General features: G+C 42.3%; 1 protein-coding gene across 32 annotated transcripts in view; it reads right to left on the reverse strand.

Moving 5' to 3' along the window:
• The window catches only part of adgrl2a (adhesion G protein-coupled receptor L2a), an 89,245-nt gene extending 72,397 nt beyond the window's left edge, over positions 1-16,848 (reverse strand). For 11 of the 32 annotated variants that reach the window (XM_058639231.1, XM_058639227.1, XM_058639235.1 and 8 more), the window contains exon 1: positions 15,906-16,846. The gene's annotated coding sequence lies outside the window, so the exon portion shown is untranslated. Of the gene's footprint in view, positions 1-9,802; positions 9,963-15,905 lie in introns of those variants that run through there. The other 21 variants (XM_058639250.1, XM_058639247.1, XM_058639258.1 and 18 more) reach the window with 5 other exon arrangements.
• Between the last annotated feature and the right edge of the window lie 1,164 nt (positions 16,849-18,012).

The raw sequence follows: 18,012 nt of genomic DNA on the forward strand, positions 1-18,012 counted from the left end.
CTTGCCATGAAAACAAAAAAAAAAATGCAGAATGTTGATTGTACACGGGGCCGGGTGTTCTGAAAATCGATGATAACTGTGCTCTACTTTAATATGTTTTGTATCATGCTGGGAGTGTTTAACATGCTGAGGCACCAGAGGCACAGACTTGAGGGAGTCTGCCTGGCTGTTAGTCTACTCATTAACGTGCACAGATCTCCCCTCTCAGCTGGGTCTTTCTTTTCGCTCTTCAACCTTCGCAAACAGAAACCACCACTGACCCAATCCTTGACTATTTTCCTGAGAAGTCCTCAACAGGTTTAAGCATCTGCAAAAGCACTGAGTTCGTACGGGGTGGGGGGGTGGGTGGAGTGAAATGATGAATAACATCATCATCATGGCGGCTTCTCAGGCACAAGGCACACAATCATGGCAATGATCTGTGATTGTTAAGCACAGATTGTTAAAATGTCAACACGCATCGCACTGTTTTGGCTAAATATAAAGTCAATGCAGGCAGATGTTTAAGTACTCTGAGAAATGAATAAGCCATGGGAACATGGGCCCAGAGGGTTCCAACACATGTGTACATGAAATATGTGCCATATAATTGACAACGTAGTGAACATTCTGAAATGCGGGAGCTCAGTTGGTCTCCTTAGGAAAGAAAAAAAAAAAACCCGAAAGACTTAGGGAGGAAGGGGGGATATTAGGGAGGGGGATTGGAAGAAGACAGTTTGAAATTTGAATGCAGCGGGGGTCTGAAAACAAGAGGCAGATGTGAAAGAATGCCAGCCTCCTCAGACAAAGCTTCGTGTTGTCCCTCTCTAGCTGTTAGAGGACCGACGGAGAATAGAGGAGCCGAGCCATTCCATTAAACAAGGTCTGGGAGAATAGGGGGGGGACCCAGAATAAAGAATCCGAGTGGGGGAGGGGACTCCAGTTACAATGAAAGACTGACAGCTTGCAAGTCTTGCTTGACCCTTGAATTAGCCCCCGAGCTTTCAACAAATCTCAAGAAAGAGTTGGGATGTTAATTGTCATGGAACATCACAGCAATGCAAAAGAAAGGAAATACGGGGCCGAGGACTCACTCTAATGTAAATCAGAACCAACTGACCACCACATGTTGCAGGGGGGACAGCACATTTGGTTTCTCCTGGGTTTTTCCCAACAGCATCCTCATACATGAACTCATACATACTATAATGCCCCACTTATCTCTGTATTTCTTGCCCATTTTAAGGGAGAAAAAAAAAATCAAACACTCAGCGACACAGAGCTCAAGTTACAGAATGTTCAGCCTCAGCTGTCGAGGAAATGTATTCCCCAAAGATATTGCGTTCCCGCACTGACACTGCTGAAGATGTACAATTTGCAAGCGTAAATCAGAAAATTCACACTCCTGAGGGGAGAGATTGGGCAGGTGATCGGATGAATCTGGAGCCCCACTGAGTCAAATATGGGGCAGAGAGGAATCAGAGGCTAAACCCTCTGCTGAGGGAATGATTGAAGGCAGCACAGGGCCAGAGGAGCTGAATGACACCCAACCACACACTCTTTGACTGCTGGTGCCCAGAACGACGGCCCTGACCTGACAGGAGCTCAGCCGCTGAAATACCGGGAACACGCTGCTCAACAGGACCGCATGACTTTTTTTTGTGTGTGGGGGGGGGGGCACAGAATAGACAACTATATGCATCACAGAGAAGGGGAAAACAACAGCATAGTGGAGGTGGACTATGCTATTCATTTATTAAGTAGTTACGTAATGGTCTGACATATTTTATTGCCAGTTCGGCCAGGGCCTAACACTTACTACATCAGGGAGGTCATTCATATTATTTTTAATTTTAATTTTATTGGTGAGACGTACAAAGGAGTCCCGAGTACTAATCTCGGACCCCCAAAGAGGCTATAACTTAAATTACAACTCCTTAAAACAAACATGAATATCACTGGAAACAAATATGTATTGACGATTCACACAGTGCAGTAGTCCAAACAAAATGCCAGTTCTCATGAAAGCCACGCTGCAAAAAGAGTGGGTGACAAAGGCGCGGTGGCCGTCATGCCCATTGGTCTCAGTGTTTGCTACGGTCATCATTTTTATGAGCCACTCAATTCATCGATTAAAGTACTCCCCACTGGTCAGGGCCTATGGATACTAAATGGAGCAACTATGAACCAAACGCTGAAGCTCTCTGGCTACAAGAAAAAAAAGAGGGCATTGTAGAAAAAAAAAAAATATTTCATGGAATGGGAAATTCTCTATTCCAGGTGTAGTATTAAATATGAGGGAAACTGTGTTTAACCATTTAAAAAATGTCAATATGAATATATGCTGTACACAGTATGTTTCACATGTTGTTTTCAAATGTTTCCTGAGGCGTTTCCTGCGCTATATTTCTCCTTCGCTGCCTGAATATACTGCATATGAACTCCACAGACGGATAATCACTTTAGCAGTGCAACAAAAATCCTATTAGCGGTGAAAGATACCTACACCTGTCTGTCCACATGGATTATAGCCAGGTGATTTGCTATGGTAACAAAGTTTTAATACAGGCTCCATACATTTCACTTGTAATTTTGATGTTTTACTGGAAAGTGAAGTGGATTATCTCAAATGAAATTTCCAAATGTCATTTCCACCTGCTGATAGCACAAAACTATTCCTTTCAGGTCTGTTGAGATAAGAATGATTTAACCAGGGCTGTTAAACGGTGTCTTTGCCAAATGTTCCTGCGCTTAGGAATTAATAGGCTGACATTAATACAGAAAGATAAATAGGAAGGTCAGGAATGGGAGCCCTGCCATTATATGGGCATCTCATGGCGATAGTACCTGCCAATCAAGTCCAATAAGTCCTTGAGACAGCACGATTCACCTTGGAATACACAGAGCATATGCAGTATGTAGTGTATATACTCCCCCATCCAGACACCCAGCCCAATTACAATGTGCATATAAATTACTTGGAGGGTTTGTGCTTGGAGAGCGCATTAGGACACAATAAAAGAAACATTTGTTGTGTGATCCAGTTAACCATGGCTAAATTAGTTTTAAAAAATCAGGGATTATACAAAACTGAGCCCGGCAGTTGGCCCAGACACTCTCCCCAACTCATCTCCTCAATTTCAGCACGAGTGCATTATTGTTGCATTCATGCAAAACGAATACACGGCATTGTGGGTAAGCGGAGTCGAGCAGCGGCGACACAGACTGCACATTCAAAGACACAACCACTTGGTGTCAGATAAAACTGCTTAAATCATTCATGACAGCCTGCTTGAAGCTGAACAGCAGTGAACAAGTAAACAAGTGGAGGTCAGAGATTTGCTCATTGGGGTTACACTCAGTGAAATAACTGTTACCGGGTTCTGCATTTAATTAGTTGTGGTGCCACTCAACTAAATACAGCAGTGTTTGTTTGCAGAGAAGGGTCCAAGTCATATTGGATGCACAGGGTCTTGTTTTAGTCTCTGGTAATAATGTGCTGTATTTACTCAGATATGCACCAGTAAGCAGCTCACCCCAACCCTCACCCTCCCACCCCAGCTTTCAAAGAGCAACTGAATGGTTAAAAAGCCTGCTCTATCCTTCTATTAAGGGCCACAACATCAATAATGCATGGAGATCATGAGGTGTTATTAAACAGAATGATTCATTTTTTTTAAGGTAGCGTGCAGCAATACAAAACACAAAGAAGGTAACCCGGAAGATGAGTTGTGAGCTTGATGCTTAAAATGGAAGACAAGTGAGCGGGACAATTAGCGATTCATCGGTTTTTATGCCTTTCCTCATTTTAGCAAAATGAGAAACAACAAGAAGCACACAGCACTTATCTCGAGGTATAAATTGGGGGATGGTGGGTGTTTAACCTCGCTCGAATGTGTCATTAAATAATACTTGACTTCCACTGAATGTACAATCCAGACACAGAGCCATGTTTTGCACAATACACATCTCAAAAGCCTAAAAGCCCCAAATTTGTTCACTTCTTTGTTTGCTTTGGTTGTTGAGCTACATTTCCTCCTTCTAACAAAGGCTTCATAATAGCTTTGAACTGGATTCATCTCATCATTGCACTGGAGCATTTGTCTGTGTCGTTTGTCCTAATAAAGAAAACCGTGTCTCGAAGACGCTGCAAAAACCTTAAAAAAAGCACTGACTGCATCTCGGGATTGGTGGCTATTTACATTTTTGAAGGGTGCTAATTCTTCCACAGGAACGGCATTGTGCATAATACGGCCAGCCTTGGCTCAATGTCTAATTGAGGTATTTAACCTTCTGTTGCTTAGAGGAAGGACAAACAACCGAAATAAGGGGTGCCACATATTCTCAGTCCTGACCGAAAATAGAAAACGACATGAGGACCTTACCCAATAGCAAACAAATGATTTCAGCAGAGAAAGGGCTCTACTATAGCCCGCTTCTTCCGCACACATCTCTGTCCCAGTGCTGCTGTATCTATTTTCAATCTAAAACATGGCATGAATGCCTTCGTCGGACAGAGGAAGCGGCGTGTGTCAACCTAAAACAAGGTATAGCACAATGTCTCGTCAGTGCGCTCAGACAAAAGAAGTAGGTGTAGTCTTTCCTGGATGCAATCACTTGTCAGCCTTAAACCTTCACTCAGTACTGCCCTGACAGGTAATGGTGCTTGTTAAACCTGATGAAGGGATATTGGCCCTTTTTTTCAAAGACACATGTCAAGACAATGTCTAAGAGGCATCCGGCTGCTGCATCAGAAATTGATGCTTTACACACTCGGCTGCACAATAAACGAAAAACTGATTCTCAAAAAAGAAAGGAGAGAAAATGTAAAAAGAAAAAAGATAGAGACAAGCCCCGTTATGAAATGTATACAGAGCAACGTAAGAAAAACATTCATTTGAATCGCATTTGAATTTTGTAGGCTGCATCATTAGGTTTCCTTGTGCAGTTTCAGTGTCACTAATCCCTGCCCTCTCCCCACCTTCAGCTGTGAAGAGAGAGGACAGTTTTGGGGCTGAGCCTTCTCCACCGTCTTCATTAGCATAACATCAGCACTATGTGGGGGATTGTGATGCAAACAAGCACAGATTGGCTCATTCCTGCCCCCTATTTTAATAACTAAGGTGCTGTAGGATTTTACTGCTGCCGGCTCACTGTAAAATGGAGCAGTATCTCACTTTGGGACTGACAGAGTGTAGATATTTAAATATGAGAACAATTTCCGCCTCAGTTTGGATGAGAGAGAGATGTCAACTCGCAAACACTGGGGTTATCCTTAATAGATGGCACACCAGTGGTAGAATATGACGATACAGGGACAATTATAAGAAAGGAATGTGCGGCATTTTTGGTTAAAAAGCATCAAATATCTCTTTTCAAGAATATCCCCCTGCTACAAACTGACCATTGTTCAGACTTAAAACATACACCTGCAAATAAACATGTTATCAAACCGTCACTCACTGCTACAGCAACCACCGCTACGGCACCATGTTTATGTTTAATATGTGTTTACTATTTTGTGATAACAAAAGGGGGATAAATACGGTAATTTGTAATTTTTTTTTTTTTTTTTCTTCTCTGAATAACTGAACCAAAGTCAGAATCTGAAGACACAAGGGGAGTAACAAGGCAGGAGCAGGTGAGAAGCATTTCAAGGAAATCATCTCCCTGTCACAAGGCCTTCCTGTTTTGAATCACAAAAGGGATTCACAGTCCCAAACACGCTGAAAGATTGACAAACTCAATTGCCAGATAATGGTGGATTGCATAAAGGCTTGCAAATCTCAGCTGCCACGCCGGAATGTAATGTAAAGCATAGATTTTAATCTCAAACATAGGTAATCCACTGAAGTGAAATTGCTACAGCTGACTATGAATATGAAGTGAGGGTGATAAAAAAAAGTCAATTTGTGGGAGAGATGGTAATACTCGTCGCTTGGGAGGAAGAATCCTCAGAAAGAGCATCTCCTCGGACTTCTTCTTGACATAATAAAGAGCCTGCAGATTATATTAGAGGAGTTTTATTGTTGCTCCAGCATAATCAATAATAAGGGTATAACTTTAACCATATGTATGAAATCTAACTCTAAATGTATAACCGTTGCAGCAGAGTGAAAATAAATCACAACAAAAATTGCTAACAGACAATGACACTACACGTAGTCGGCTAAAGTTTAATTGCAGTGAACTACTACAAATGTGGATCTGTGGGAACCAGGTTGAAAACCAGCAAATAGACTAAACTTTTATGCAGAAATTTCTTGACTAACTAATAAAAGTTTAGTCATGTCCTCTGACTCATTCCCCAATCTCTGGCATACTTTTTTGTTCTATACACCAAAAATATCCACAGTGTCAATTAGCGCTTTTGTTTGGGGGCTATTACTGCATGCTCCAGTTGTATCAGTTGTGTTCTGCAAGCTTCATTACACACTTCTGTCTTGGCACAAAATGTTTAACTTCTGTTAAAGTTTAAATACCAAGTATGCAGCTGTGGTGGTTATTACGGGCTATTGCTCAGGGACGGGTGTGCGCGGGGGTTGCGGGGGGGGGAATTATAACAGCATATGCAGTGTTGCGCTGGCCACTGGGAATACTTGGACACATCCCAGTGGGACATCGCATCTATGGATATACGGCCTGTCAGACCATCAAAGTATTTATGGATTTATGTGCATGGATCCCTGCCCAAGTGAAAAAGTCTAACAGGTAACCAACACAATGCACTTGGATGACGCCAACGGTCTGTCCCCAAGTCAAGTCTGCACACGCTCGCCTTACATTATGCACATGGAATCCACAAGCCTCTTTGGGTGAATGTGTAAATCTTGCTCATCTCGTGAGCTCCTGGGATTCATCATGCGCCAAGCCTTTGAAGTGAAAAAATCAAATCAAAAATAACTACAACATCACCACGCTCACAAACAGCTTTCTGGGCAAAGCAAAGCAAAGCAAAGCTTTCCATCCTTCAGGCAGGTTCTCTGCCTCTTGGAGCCGCAGCTCCTCACCTACCTCCAGGCTTGCTGGACCTATTTCGGACGGTAATGGCTGCAGAAGCCACATCCTGTAAGCTCACTCCACATTCACAAGTAATCAGCTCAGACTGATGAATGACAAGACATGCCAGTGGCTCTACCTTCTGCAAATGACAAAAAAATGCACGCGTTGATGTCTCCCATTTACACGGACCCCTTTTTCCCTCCTTTTGCACCGGCTATTACAAAATTACCACTCATTGGTTGAGCTGCTGAAGCTAAAGCTAAAAACGAGACACGTGTTGCCGGGTACAGACGCACGGCTCTGGATTTCACGCAGCTCATTCAGAGATTTCTGTCTGGTCATCATTTCACTGGTCTTTGATTTTATTACAGGATGATTCAGGACAGGGGGAAAAAAAATGCTTATTTTTTACATACATAGCTGGTGTTGGATTAGCTATAGTGTCTCCAATCACTTGTAAAATAAAAGTCATTTTGGACTTTATTGAGCGGATTTATGTAGACCCAGTCAGGCATAACAGTCTGTAAAAGCTGAAATGATTTTAAGAGAAATCGTATACTTTAACGCAGCAAATAACATGTACCATTTAATTGATGGGTCTGACAGAATTGATGGGAATGGGAACAAGGCTTACTATACAAGTAAAGTTGTTTTTTTTTAAAATATATATATAAAAAGTCTGTTTCTGTGTGACAAAGAAGAAAAGTTGAACTGAAAATGTACTGATTGAGATAAATGGAAGCATTCATGGACGTACACAATGTAATAAACAATAAAAAACATTATATTAGATCAATGTGCACAGGACAGTCACCCAGTCATTGTATTCTAATAATAATCAAGTTCTTGTTATTAGTCCCTACTAACCCCATCAAAAAAGCCTTTAATGTGTTTGTTCTGATTTGTAGAAAGCTGTATTGTAACCATGTCAAACTTGATTGTCATTCTGTGGCTAATGCCTTCCTGCCGCTCCACACCTCCCTCCCAGTGATAGCACGCCAGGTGTGAAGAATTACAAGCCGAAGTTCTCACACTCGTCTTAATTGCTAAAACCGCTGCTGAGGGCCGAATAGTTGAATTAGACAAACAGGTCAGTCTTCTGGATAAAGCGGAGTATGTGTGATTTATAGCAGGATTCACCACAGCAGAGCTACCTCACACCTCACTTAGAGGGAGGCATGATGAATAATTAGGGCAGCCTGCAAATGAATTCCTCCTGTACAAATGCCAAAAAGATCAACTTGCACCGTCACACAGAGGTGTCAATACTAAACATTTTCCATTATAAATACACCAATAATCTGCATTCACATGCAGGGGCTCAACTTATCTGCAGTATTTAAGGTGTTCATTACCTCTCCTCCCGGCAGTGGAAGAGGAATTGGACCTAACAGGCAACAGTGAATGCCAGGACTGGCACAGCTGTACAAGCAAAGCTGTAAAGAGAAGTCACCGGCCACTGTCACTCAATCTTCACCTGTGTTAATCCCACACTATCTGCATTCACGTCACACCCCTGCATCGCTGTTCACACTCCTACATTTAATTTGGCAGGAAAGCAGGGAAAATGGATATGTTGCATCATTTCTTCTGGCTGAAAATCCTCTCAGCATTGTTCCTGTCCAATAATTTTTTTTTTTTTTGTGACAGCATGATGGCTGTGTCCTGATGTACATTTGTACCAATAGTCATCTTTTCTCTTTCAGGCATTCAGTGAACCAAATTGAGGTGAAGGCAAAGAGGGTTAGTCGTGTTCTTACGACGTTAGATCCCCGGCTTTGTGACTTTTAGCAGCCGTGCAGAAAATATAAGCACATATAAGATTTAAGAGCCACTAATGCTCCTGAATCTCTTCTCAGCTGATCACATCATCTTCTGAATGGCCTCAATACACAAGCAGGGCGGTGCGTATGTGAAAGACTCTGCCCCACTTATCTGTATTCATCACTCACAATATTATGGAGAGACAAGCTGCTGTCATATCATACCCCACAATGTTACCATAGCTGGACAAATGCACTAAAGAATGATCACTCAAAGTGGCGGTCAGGTTTTATTATGCCGGCAATTGTAAACCCCACAATGTTTTACAGGCGGGACTTTATATCCATGCTCCAATGAAACCAAATCCTAGCCCTGAGGGCAGGAATTTCATTTTAACATCTCTTTTTTGGGGGACTGACTGATTTTGTCCTCCGTTTTCAAATGTTTCCCCAAGAAGATTCTCTGCAGTTGACCCAAGCAGAGACCACTGCCGCCGGCTTGTCACGGAGGAAAGAGTGATGCGGTTCTGTGGGCCACAGAGAGGGATGCTCTGTACGGAGACAGCAGCAGGTGCAGCTGTGACAGTTGCCGTGTTGTTGCTAGCCCTACACTGTAGACGAGATGAGGTTCACAGATGTACCCACTCAGTGCAGTGGTTTATTGGCTGCCTGAAACAATGCATCTCTGTCAAGATCAACTCCTCCTAAGGCCATTTTAGTCTAAGAGTACTCTGTGAAACAAGGCTTAGAAAAACCTCATTCTGACACATAAGGTCAATCCTACTCCACAACAACACAATCAAAGCTCCCCTCGCTCTGCCAAAAACAACAAAACAAAGCCAATTCTAACCTGAAGCAAACACAGTCAAATATGGAGGATTGAGACACAATTTTAGACGAGATTTTAACCATCATAAAAAAGCACATGCAAATTATGCGTTCACATCATTTGTCCACATGGAATTTTATTACAATTTGTAAAATCAGTAACTAATTATTGCTACAAGAATTCAAATCATTTGTCAAGACAGATTAATGAGTAACCAAGTCCTTCTTACCTGCATGCTTTCCTAAGTCAAGCAAGTAACTTCACCTCTCAGCCACGCTACGCTTCAGACAAAATCACGCTGATAGAAAATGAACGGCCCCCAAATTCTTATTGTATTTAGTGTTAGAGAGAAAAACCCCAGATTCCTTCCTTCAGTTATACGACCCTTGAAGTAGTCGGCAAAGTCCAGTCCGAGGCAGAGTTTTGTGGATATGTGAGATAACGTGACTATTGTTTTCCTGTAAAGCACCCAGTCTAGGCTTGTTCAATTACTGCAAGAAGCCTCAACAAGGGCGGTTAAATCATTTGCAGAGACATTATCTACGCAGGGAGAGAGCAAGAAAGAGAAAGAAAATCTGTGGGGGTGGGGGTATGAGGCGGAAAGCAAAAGAGAGAGTGAGCAGACGCGAGTGCCAAACTTTAGCCGGCAGAGGAAACAGAAACATTTTTTTGTGGACCACACATGGAGGAGACTGCGAAGATAAAAGCAGCAGGATTCATGATTCACTGTTGGAAATTAACAGGCTAATACTGTTCTCTCAGTTTCTATGCCAAAAAACGCAAGTTAACATTGTGTTTTTTTATTGTTTTTTTTACACAGGTGATGATACATAATCTACATGTAGATTCTAAAAATGTACAAAGAATATATAGCGAGCCACCACCAGCTCCCTCTCCCTCGCATATGTCGCCAACAAACAAAAGCAGCTCACCAGTGTTCGTGTGTCAGCATGAGCAATCGTTAAGAGATAATTTGATTGTTTTTTTTTCAACCTCGGTTGTGTTTGATGTGTCTGGCATGCGAGCAATTGAACAGACGATTATTTTGTTGATTAGCTTAGTTTTTTAGCAACTTACCATGCCTGTGATATTCCTCTGAAACTCCCAGACCAGACGCCACACTCCATCTGACTTGGCAACTACACGACTGGAACAAAGCTTCCACACTCCCTAACTAAATACTGTACAATAAGATGTCATACACCACAAGTCTCAGACATTCTCAAATCAAGCAGACGACTAAAGAAGCATATAGGATGGAGTATGTGGGTGATGCATATATTACATAAACCGTGAGATGCACCTGGCAGGTTTTCAACTGCAAATGCTCTGCTTTGAATTGCATTTACTTGAAATTCTTCCACTTGTTTTTTTTTTTTTTCTCGTACTCTTTCATCTGTGTGATCATTACAAATCAGTGATTATGTGTAAACTGCACTCCCAACATAAAAAAAAAAAAAAAAACTTCCACGCCAGGTGAGCGTCTACTGTGGTATCCCGAATTAAAGCACCCCACACTACATCAACAAGGACACTCGTGTGGGAACTAGCAAACCACACACACTTTTATGTAATCATAATCACCATCACCTCCCTCTATTGGAAGACATACTATTATGGGTTTATTTTCACACAGCTTTATCAGGTCGATGCCGCTGCTGCTGCCAACTGACGCTATATATCAAAAAATAGTTTTTGAGCTTTGTATTCAGTATTCTAGGACTACACCACGGTTTACTCAAATGCAAAACATGTATTCAAAACAACTGGTATGCAAAACATCCGACAGACATTTAGAACTAGAGCCAGCACCAATGAGACTAAAGAGAAAACAATAAATCAAAATACAAAAACTGCCATTTGAATGATGTGAATTTCAATACACTGAAAATCCTTTTTTTTTTTAAAAAAGGACTGAAAAGGCACAGTAAGGAAAACTTTTTTCACAATCGTCAAGGACAACAGCGACCTATGTGGGGGACGTATAATGCTGTGCAGTTTTTACACAAACAGACCCTTCCTAAATAACAGCCCTGTCTTGTTGGAAAAGGGGGCTTTTAAGTGTGGATGTGCTTCACTCTGCTATAATCCAGCCGAGACATTACTCCTTCCCCTGGCAGACGTCTGCAGATCCCCCCCGTCTCTCTCCCAGCCAGATCTTGCTCTCGGCTGCTATGGCAGAGCCGCAATAACTGCTGTTTGCTCAGAGCCTAGCCTCCCAGGTTCTCCTCTGTCACACAGAAATTGAATATTTTCCCAAATAGCATTGCAGCTGTGCACAGATAAGGACAAGTCCTGTTCACATATAGCACAAACAGTGAGTCAGTGCTGTGTGTGTGTGTGTGTGAATTATTTAAATTCTTTAAATATAAAAAAGCCCGCAATTTTATGATACCAATTAAAACTACTACCGTGTTTAAATTGTAATTGTGAAAACAAATTAATTTTCCCCTTTTTCATTAAAAATCACTTTGTCATTTTCTAATTATCCTTTATTTATTCAAGTGATATAAAGCAATTATTGCTCATCTGGTTACCTGCGTAATGTTTCTTTAAAAATAAAAAAATCCCACACTGTGGACAGATTCCTGTTAAGTTCACTGCTATATTGACAGTGCTGGGAGTGACCTAAACACACACACGACTAATGGCACGCAGCAAATGTTATTCAAAGCCAACACTGTGTTATGTTCACAATGAAGAGATAAAAAAAAAGCATAAACCGTTGGCTCATACGCGTCGTTTTGTGACCGGGGCAAGGGGAGATTTCACAACCCCCGTTTTGCACTTTGCACTGCCGTTCCTTTTACATACCTTTTAGGGAAGCAATGAAAAAGAGATGCCAGATAAGCTCAGGAAGGCTGCCACTTAACCGGAGCAGGGAACTACACGAGAGCCATCGGCTAATATCCATGTTGTTTCTTGTCACAGGAGTTTGAATTGACCCTCACTTTTCCACCGCCTATGTCCTTGCTGTGTAACGTTCTGCTCGCAAATTATTCAGGCAAGCAGAAAGTTTCACCTACCATTTCAGGGGTACCGAATCCCCCGCTGCATGAGAGGCCTTTGGCAAGTGGAAACAAATGTTTCACAAAATGGCAGGGAGGGTGGGGGGGGGAGACACACTGGCGCACCCAGCATTTTACTGATTGCCAATCGTAAAATAAAATCAGTCATGAAAGGGCAGATACTCTGGCCCACCAAAGGCCTGTACAGTGCATCAAATTTACCATAGCTTTCTTTTACAGTCTTGTTTATGACCTTTAATGGCGAACAGTTATCTGCACAGTATGGCTCCATGTAGGTGGTTAAGCGCCCCGAAAAGGACTGCATCCGAGAACACAAGCCTACAATTTGCGTGCCAAATAAGCAATGGGAAGTAAATCTAAACGCTTTAGCTCGACTGCAAACATCTACTTTGCACACATTCACAATCTCCACCATTTGCCTGACTTTGCAGTGGAGTAGCAAACACATCATTTGCGAGACACTGAATTTGGTCCCCCGTTCCTTTTCACATTGTACGCTAACAAAAGGTGTAATGCTAGTGAAGGAAGAAACAAAGACGAGCTTGAAATTGGCGTTCGCTGTGGATAAAAGCCCAACATCCCTACACTGGCACAAACAGTCCTTTTAGCCACAATGCAACCCTTAAATCAGTCATAGGGACTTTGCCAATCGCTGCTCACACAAAAGACACCTGGCTGACATCCTCGCATATGAGGAAAAAAAATAAATAAACAAAAGTGAGCAAATGTAGCTACTGTGGTGAGTGTGTAGAGAATTAAATCTAAGTGTCTGGCTTCTTGCTGTGTAAAAATGGGAGGATATGAAAGCTGCATTTTAACGCACCAGTCAAGTATCGGAAAAATGGCACAAAATCTCAGCTGCCGTTCTGGAGGAAAAACATCTCCACAGAGGATGAAGCAACAAATTTGGATATGTTCACACTCACTCACTCATTTCTCACTCGCTGGCCTTTGGCGTCTCGTGTGCTGATCAAGTGTGATATAAAGAGTTAGGAGGAGAGCGACATGTAGCCACAATATATAAGTGCGCTGTGTACTGATCCAGTCGAGTCTAAACGAACGCACAAGCAAAGAGACGCAATCTGGTCCTCTCGCAGATCAAGGGAAGCTGTAGTTCTTTTGAAACCGGACGCACTATAAAGGAAACAAGGCTGTAGACAGAAAAAATGCACTCTCGCACTCACTCTGGGTTCAACCATGAAACGCTCATAATGGCACGCTGGAGCTAAAGATATCAGGCATTGAGACATTCGAGTAGAAAGTTTCTTAAATCTGGAGTCTCTATCACGTCCACAGAGTGCACATGCACCTGTTTTTCCAGACGCTGACAAATGGAATAACAATATTTTAAAAAAAAAAAGAAAAAAGAAAAGAGTAATCTTTAAAATCAAGCAAGTTAAAATAAAATGTCGAAATGCATTTTAATTATTCTTTTTTTCTAGCCATGCTGTTGAAAGCTCTGACATACTCTCCCACACTGGTGTCCGTGCAAATATGTACAAGTGAGATTATGTCTTTTATACAGACGTGAGGCAAAGATACACATTTCAGTGTTTCACATTCACCAGCTCACACACACTCACTCACTCACTCTCAAGGCTTCTCTCAGGCTTCAGCCAAAACCTGTGACAGGAAAATACGACTGTCCATTGTGTGAAGGCTGTAGCCACTTTGATATGCTAATATGTTCCTTACAAAGTGTTGGAATTCTCACTAGCATTAATTCAGATGGGTTGTTTTTTTTTTTTTTAATGCACAAAAGATGGAGCAGTGTGTAGTCCCTGAAGCCTGATTAAGGCATGCATTTGCTACACAATCTTAAAAACTCAACTCAAGTTGCCTTTGTGCCTAAATGAATCTCACATTGTGTTTGTGACACATCTTTTGATTATATCTCGGAGAAGGTTGAGCAACATTTTCAACCATAAGTGAACACACTTCATTTGAATCATAATGACTGCTCCACTATAGACGAGCTATGAAGAATGTTTGAATAAAATAAGATGGATTTAAAAAACCCTGCACCAGGCAGAAATAGATTCAGCTTGTTGTCTCTCTCTTTAGATCAGGCGCACAAACAAACACACAAACAAACAAACAAACAAACAGAGGGCAGATGAAGACTGGGTCTAAACGTGTGTCATTGCACAGTGATCAGTCAGTGAGGACTGCTGCTCTGCTCCAGACCATCACCGGCTCACCGTGCCATTTCTCGGGGCAAAGCGCATGCAGGCAACACGAGCCACCGCGTGCATGCATGTGCGCTTCTTTCTGCACTCAACTCTTCAACACATGGTTGACAAGCCGCGCGGTCACATTCATCAGGCCCTAATGATCGGATTTTACTGGCACTTTACAAGCGCAGACTACAGGTTCCAGGTTGAGAGTGTGAGCAGCCAAAAAAAAAAGAAAAAAAAATCCGCCTACTTTATTTACATTTTTCATTTCTCCCTTTGATTGATTTCCATGACATTTCCTTCGCATCGAAACCATTGCATCATGGGCTATCTCTGGCCCAAACTGAATTATTACACTGGCGGGGTGGGCTTGACTCATTCTTCCTTCTTTCTATCCTTCCTTTCTTTCTTTGGACAAATAGCCCAGTCCCAATTATAATGGATTAACCCCTGGGTTCTCTCGAGAAGTACACCGACAGGTCACAGCCCCCAGAATAAATAAATAAACCCCTATTCAGACCAAATACACCATCATTGGATTGGACCAAAAAAAAAAAAGATCATACATACTCTGCTACCACCTTAATTTAGAGGCATCATTTCCAGATTCATAGCGTTTACATGTTCTGGTTGAACTAAACGCACTGATCCCCCCCCTCTCACTCACACACACACACACACACACACGGTCTCTATTTAAAAATAGTTTCCATTCAAGATCAACTCGGCAGCCGAACAATTCAATCCACGTCTGGTCATGTTTTTCATTAACCATTTTTCAATTAACTATCGACTCGGACTATGTAAATTACAGCTGAAGGGAATTTTCTGTTAAGAAGTCTACTTTATTAAGTTTGCGCAAAATGTAAAATGGGATTATTTTAAATGTTGGCCAATTACATGCGCATGGTCTCATTTCACTATTATTATTATTATTATCATTATTAATAATAATTTGTATTATTGTTGCTGCTGTTACGATGATTCCTACCATTATCCTAAGTCCAAAAAGCAAATGCAGGGTCAAGCAGGGTAATAAAAAAAGTTTCCTCATCAACATGCGCACAGGTTATGCGATACAACACACACTGACTGTGCAGAAGAGAAACAAATAAACGGTTCTTACCTTTTTTCTTGAAAAGCACAGACGCCAAAAAATGTTTAAAAAAAAAGAAAATGGAGCCCGTGAATGGAGGAAATGTGAGTAAAAGTCAGATTGTGGAAAGACAGTTTGATGGGAACTCCTCAGCAGCGGAGAGAGGGAGTGTGCATGTCTGAAGCATGCTCCCCTTATCTGGGACAGAGGCTGTGGTTATCAGGCGACGGGTCCCCCACTCACTCACTCACTCTGCCCGCAGACTACATCCCCCTGCACCGGACACACGCGTCCATGGCAAACGCTGCTCAGTCATAAAAACTCATCAACACCTCTCATGCACCTCTGGGCAGCTCATCTATTCTCGGCTCCCCTGTGCGTTTTTCTCTCCCGGAGCAGCAACAACAAAACAACATATGAGAGAGGAGAAGAAGAGGAGAGAGTGACTGACTAAAAAAAAAAAAAGGAAAAAAGAAAAAGGGACAAACAAAAGTGTGGGCTTTTTTCAGTGTCTGGTGACGGTGGAGGAGTAAAGACCGTTCCGCCCGCCGACGCTGCTCCCGCGGCTCCTGTGACTGAATGTGAGCAAAGTTTCAGCGACTCGCCCCCTGGAAGGGATCCCACTCACAGTGTTGAGACACTTGGTGGTGAAGAAGGTGGAGGTAGAGACGGCAGCTGCGGCAGCGCGGAGCGGGCTTCCAGTAAACAGCGCCAGTGCAGTGGAGAGCAGGCTGCCGTCTGCAGGAGCCGTCTGAGCGCGCGGACGCCAACAAAACCAGACATGGAGTCCTGATCCGTGGTGACTCGGAGTCTAGTGCAAGTGCAAGATACTAATCACTGCAACTTATTATGATTAAGTCAGTTCATCTTTTTCTCTTTTTTTTTTTTGTTCAACATTCAGTGAGGATTCAAGGTTATGAATGAAGTCTTCTTATTTTGACTTCCTCCCTGTGTGGAGTTTGCCACACTGCTTTCATTTTGGGGCATGAGAGGCCCCATGCTCTGTCACAGTAGGCAGTCCAGCCTATTCAACCAATGACAGAGGACTTATTTTAATGTAATACTAGCAAGCATCAAAAGGAAATTCAGACACACTACACGTCCCCCCCCCCCAACCCCCCCCCAAAAAAATCCTCCCAACTGGCCCCACAGGATAACATGCTGACCGCTGAGTAGCAGTGGTCAAGCTTCTTCTCTTCTGCTTCTACAGCTTTTCGAACCAAGAATCTCTCCTCAATTGTGATGTTTCTACTTTGGTATGATCCACAACTCCAGGCTACTGTGGCGTTGACTCTCGCACTCCGAACTGTGTGCCTCCATTCTGGTGCTACACAACTTGTATTCGCGGCGAAAATGACCACGATTAAAGCGAGCTTTGTGATATTTCTAAGGCACATTCCCATTGGAAATAAGCTGAGCTCTAATGTATAATTTTAATTTACTTCTCTCATAAAACCTAATAAAAAAAAATCAACTTCCTCCATCTGAGAAAAATCAAATTTTCTGTGCAGCTCGTATGTTTTTTTTTTTTGTTTTTTTTTATCGTTCCCTCAGAGCCTCTGACTTTAAATAAGAAAGGCTAAACTAAACAAAACACACACAGGTCACAACTGTTTTAACTTGATTTCTGCATCTGCTGGAGACTCGGAACATGTTATGATCTGGTTGAGGAATTCTGTCCAGAAACATTATCAGACAGGACATGGGTACGCACCTGGCTTCAATAAAAACTGTGGGAAATGTGAGGTTGAGTCATGCTTCCCAGGTGAAGGTGAACGCAGGAGAGGGGGCAGGCTTATGTTTTCATAAGCATAATTTTACATAATAATAGCTGCCATTTTCTTGCAAGGGACAAAGAAGAGAAAACAGATGTAATAAAAGGTCACCCAGTGGCAGATATCCATATCTGGAGAAATGTTTATTTATAAGCAGAGACTAAAAACACATGTGGTGTCTGTAGGGCTGCAGCACTGAACAGCCATAACTGACTTTTATTTTTTTTTGGGAAATTCGAATCTGCTTCCGTGGATTGTCAACAGAGGGCATTAGACCTGTACTGCTCACACTGCTCACACTCACAGTAAAATATGGTAAAGACGGAAATATGTCTGACACATTCAGTCGACCGTTTATTTAC

Source organism: Solea solea, chromosome 9 (genome assembly GCF_958295425.1).
Source record: "Solea solea chromosome 9, fSolSol10.1, whole genome shotgun sequence".
NCBI lineage: Eukaryota > Metazoa > Chordata > Actinopteri > Pleuronectiformes > Soleidae > Solea > Solea solea.